Genomic DNA, 6,000 nt, shown 5'->3' with positions numbered 1-6,000 from the left:
GTTTTATGGGGGCATACTATGATTCACTACGGGCCAGTGGTATCTATATTGTAAATTCAAACATTGCACTATGGAATCTATATACAATACCGGCACATGATCTTGTAAACCCAATAGTTGTATCGCTGATGGATGATTAATTTGATATTCATTTTATTGTTATATCACCGTGACAGTAGGAACCAAACCTTTGTTTTTTTTCAGTTTACCAAAAATAAACGAAAAACTTTGACCTTACCCCATGTTTGAACCAGAATTAAACATGGCACATGATCTTGCGCAGTACACTCTATAATCCAATTTTAATCATATAAAATTCAATTTATTAAGCTGACCATTTAAATTTTAAATAGAAAAAACCCAAAATATTTGAATTATATATCAGTTACAAATGTCAAACAAAAAACTTGCCGGCGACTTTTCAAAGCAGACGGCGCTTCTCGCCATTCTTCCGCTACGGTTTCTTTGGTTCCTTTGTATAATGGTACGTCTACATCGTAGACTAAAACTGAGAAACATTGATATTCCGTACTTTATATGTCCGAATAAGTTGGCTACTTTATCAAAACTACTGCAAATTATGCATGCACGGGATCATGTGCCACGCAGGATCATGCACTATGATTTACAATGTACATAAACATAATTGTTAAAGGTCTATTTGTACGCTTTATTAATACGTGTAGGTATTCAACATGTAGTACTAATCATTTAAAGTATTTGTTTGTAAGCACAATTCATATGTTGGCAGTCGTTCAGTGTATTACGGGTAGTAGGGATTTGTAGGATAATATATAATGTACAACACATGGCACGATTGTTTTTGTTTAACAATCAAACAACATTCAAGATAAGTAATTAATCAATTGTTCACTGTGTCACTGCGAGAGAAAACAGTGAATAAACACATGGATATTATCACACAGATATGCTAGATAATACGATATTCATTATTTGTCAACATATTATAATGGGCATTTTTGAAGGTCAATAAATGACAGAAATTAAATTGCCGTTGTATAATACCAGTCTCATAGTCCCTTTCACTGAATGGTACAGGAAATTTGTATTAAATGACAGTTAGAATTGACAGGAATGCATAAATATTCATTTACGCAGTAGTTAAAATTCCAATGGTAATCTGTACAGAGCACTGAAAATGTCGACGAGTGTTTATCGTCCCTTTAACTGTACTTAGAATCAACCGATACCTCACTCTAGTAGTCTGTCTAAGTTACAGGTGAGATAACATGACTTACAACATGATCATTTTAGCGGAATCAGACACGCGATATTGTACATTTTAAGGGGAACAATATAAAACCTTCAGCATGCGGCCAGTTCTACTCTCAATTCATTTTATAATGAGACAGAAAACGTTTTACTCTCAACGGTAATCATTTGTGTACATTTGTTTTGTACTTAAAAGTATAATGTGTATAACCAGTGGCTGTCTATATGTCGGTTTATAGTTTATTATTAAGCTGTCTGTTGACAATATTTTTAATAGGCGAAACAGCATTATTCGTAACCAGATCATCATAGTTCTGAAGCTTAAAATACAAGGGCCCTAATATAGGGTTCTCATTAGTCTTGTATGGTAATATTCCATTCAAGACACGAAACACAGCTAACTATAGACCAGTTTCACTAATATTAGCAGTATGTAAAGTACTAGAATTCATGATAAGAGAAATTATAACTAAATTCATGAGGTAAAATAACTGCTTCTCGGATAAGCAATATAGTAGAGCGGCTAAGCATGAAAATCGTTCAAAATTTGAAGAAAGCATGAAACGTTGCATATTGCTTCTTTAGGAAATTCAGGAAACAAATGGACCCCCCAAAAACACGGCCTCTGGCGGCCGCAATATTGGTTGTCAAAATAACCACATTCTTCGATCCATAACTCACGTAATATACCAGCTAGACCCAAACTTTAAACGTCTACACCCATATCATTAATACTTTGGAACACCTGCAAATATAATGAGAGTGAGTATTTATACTTTTGTACTGTTTGATGCATGAATATTTTGTTTCCTACTTTAATTTCAAAATGATCGCCATTTTGAAATTCCAGATGACCGTTTAAATGAAAGTTGTTTCCGTACGAACCAAAATTCAAGTTACCATTCTTAAATGTCTACCCATATTATGATGCTTATATATAATTATGAATAGTTCATTATTGGATCATTCTGATAATGTTAAACTTCATGTAGAAAGACCGCCATTTTGTATTCCAAGATGACCGCCAAAATTACTTAATGTACCTCTTTCTATATGTAATAATAATATAATAATTGGCCTAGCTGACTTTTCACAAATAAAACACCAGCAAATGCATTGAGTATTTATTATTGATAAGAAATAATTCGATTCCTATTTAATTTTCAAAATGGCCCCCGATTTGAATTTCAAGAAGATGATATCTGATAAACTATAGAGAGCAGAGCATTTGTTTCCGGAGGATACACATTGTAAACAACAAATTGCGGATGACCTTCTCTTTTATGCGGAATGAAAGATATTATTTGCCAAAAGAATAGAAATATTCATGACGGCTTACGAATATAGTTTGGCTGAAGCAAGAAGGCATTCAATGCTTCAAATGATTTATTATGACTATAACTATTTAATGCATATGGATGATACCACACCCCTATTCCAAACCACAGCAAGGGAATTATCAGAAAATATCTAAACGAAATCACTTTGGCAGTCATCCGAGAGATACTTTGTTTGATGGAGATTCACAATAATATCAGACTTGCAAACAGAAATACTAAATGCAAGGATATATTTTGGGATTCGTCTTCCAAAGGAGTCTTCATGGAAGAGATGGCCGCACTCATATTGCATAATTACGTTCATGCCCGGTCGTTAAACGCATCTCAGGAGATGTGGATTCAGGAGAATATATTATCTCTATTGTTAATAATCAGATAAAATGTCAGAGAAATTGGTTCGATGTAATCATAAACGACTTCAATAGCATCAGTCAAAGCTTGGATGTCTACCTAGTTTGACATAACCCATTATGCATCTATCAATTTGACAGTAGTGGCACTAGAATTAACCACAAACAAGTCCTTGTGAAGATAACCATGAGTACCTCTATGTCAAAGCTTTACATATGTTAGCTGAGCCTCCGTAGAACTCCCAATCTCATTACTGGCTTAGGATATGAAGATTTCGAAGGCAAGACTGATGATGGTATTGAATTGAGAACAGATATGAAACGCTATGCTAGCAGCTCAATATATGGAAAATAAATCCATCTAAAACACATAGCCACCGTTAGTAAAACATACAGCACCACAGACTGGGTGAAAATCAATTGCAGCGATAGAGAACAGAAGACCAGTAAGCCCTCAAACTAAGTGCAAACAATGGAGATAATAGAGAGTATGAACAAGATTGGGACCACATAGACAGCGAACTAACTTACATATTAACAAACTTAGATATTGGGCATCTGGAACCTTGCCGAATTTAGTTCTGGTTGACGTCGATATATGCCAAAAATGAACCAATAATCCAGGTTGCTGATTGTGCCACCAGGAATTCTTGCCCGTTCTACAAACCAACTCCTTAAAGAAAATATAGCGGTTGTCCTGAGAAAATGCTAAGTTAATTGGTAGACTTCTTGAAAAGCAAAAAAAAAAAAAAAACCCAAAATAATCCCTAGCCACTAAAAGAAAATACTTTCATCAACTTTGTTAAAGGCAAATAGGGATGAAAGACGTCTGCATGATCTGAAGACGGAATTCATGCATACATAAGAGAAATCAGGTGGATTGTGATCTCAGACAACATAAGGTGAAAAGTGTGTCTAGATGTTCTACAGTGGTTACGAATGACTTCAGTTCCATTAAATGTAAACTATGGTGAATGATTTGAAGACGAAGTATTAAGGTTAGGAGAAGATATAATAACCTAGAATGTAACATTAATGAATGAATGTTCCAAAAGTTTTCTGAACTTTCAGTTTAAAAAAAGCTATTACCTGAAGAGTATAAATAATTTCATATAATATTTATGAAAGTAGGCAAAATGTGACAAATAAAATTTTGGCTACATTTTAAAGACAGAAAATATCGAAATTTGGTTTTCGACAATGTACATTATTAACAATGGTGATTCACCCACTTACAGTTTGAGTGCACCAAAAATGTTTTCTAAAAAGTTTGCTTATTAAAACTAAAGTAAATATTATGAAAATTTCAGAAAAATTGTGGACCGGTAAATAGCCGAAAATAACACATAAAATATATAAATATATATATAAATCGATATTTTCTGTCATTAAAATGTAGCCAAAATTTTATTACATCAGAGTATCTTTAGTCATACCAGGGTATCCAAAGTCACACCAGGATGTCCAAAGTCACACCAGGGTATACAAAGTCACAACAGGGTATCCATAGTCACATCAGGGTATCCATAGTCACACCAGGGTGTCCAAAGTCACAACATGGTATACATAGTAACACCAGGGTATCCATAGTCATATCAGGGTATCCATAGTCACACCAGTGTGTCCAAAGTCACAACAGGGTATCCATAGTCACACCAGGGTATCCATAGTCACACCAGGGTGTCCAAAGTCACAACAGGGTATCCATAGTCACACCAGTGTATCCATAGTCACAACAGGGTGTTCATAGTCACATAAGGGTATCCATAGTAACATCAGAATACCCAATAGTCACACAAGGCTATCTATAGTCGCATCAATGTATCCATAGTACATCAGGGTATCAATAGTCACACAAAGGTAGCCACAGTCACATCAGGGTATTCGAAGTCACAACAGGGTATCCATAGTCACACAAGGGTATCCATAGTCACACAAGAGTATCCATAGCCACCAGGGTATCCATAGCCACACCAGGGTATCAATAGTTACATTAGGGTATCCATAGTCACCTTAGGGTATCTATAGTCATATAAGGGTATCCTTAGACACACCAGGGTATTCATAGCCACGCCAGGGTATTCATAGTCACGCCAGGGTATTTATAGTCACACCAGGGTATCCATAGTCACACAAGGGAATCCATAGCCACACCAGGCTATCCATAGTTACACCAAGGTATCCATAGCCACATCAGGGTATACATAGTCACACACCAGGGTATCCATAGCCACACCAGGGTACCAATATTTACATTAGAGTATTCATAGTCACATTAGTGTATATATAGTCATATAAGGGTATCCATAGTCACATTAGGGTATCTATAGTCATATAAGGGCATCCTTAGTCACACCAATGTATCCATAGTCACACTAGGATATCCATAGTTACGCCAAGGTATTCATAGTCACACCATGATATCGAAAGTTCTCACCATGTATAGCTTTTTATTAGAAACCGATTTCAAACTATATTTGAAAAAAAAACATGTGTTTTAGGATCATGAGTTGCAGTATCAATTACATCATCTGATACTTTTAACTTGTGTAAAGATAAACAATGGATATACTATCTTTTATATATATTTAATGATTTTATATTCCTGCAAGGAAAGACTGTTAATAAAGGCGTTTTGACAATAGTGAGTGAAACATAATTCTAAATACTACCCCTTTTATTTTTTAGGATTGATGTCATGTGTTCCATCACAATTATCAAGTGTTTTAATTTGACGCTGCTTTAGGTACACGGACTCTCACAGATGTCTGCAAGCATTTATTCCATACCCCGACGAAATTACAAAATAGGGATACGAATGTTATCATTTGTTCACACTACTTTCTTAGATAAGATAAAATGTATTTCAACGTAACAGTTCATTGTTTTAAAGGGCTATTTTCAAATCAATATGCAACGTCGATATCTATTGTGACGTCTAAGTCCAATCAGAAAGTCATATTGAGTAGGAAGAGAAAGAAAGAATAAATAAAACAATTTAGGGAGTTTGTGTAGTTGGCTTCGTTTATAAATAGCAATAACCATATCTGACATGTGTTTATCTTGAAAATTATCTA

Source organism: Argopecten irradians, chromosome 13 (genome assembly GCF_041381155.1).
Source record: "Argopecten irradians isolate NY chromosome 13, Ai_NY, whole genome shotgun sequence".
Classification (NCBI taxonomy): domain Eukaryota; kingdom Metazoa; phylum Mollusca; class Bivalvia; order Pectinida; family Pectinidae; genus Argopecten; species Argopecten irradians.
This window is presented reverse-complemented; position numbering follows the sequence as displayed.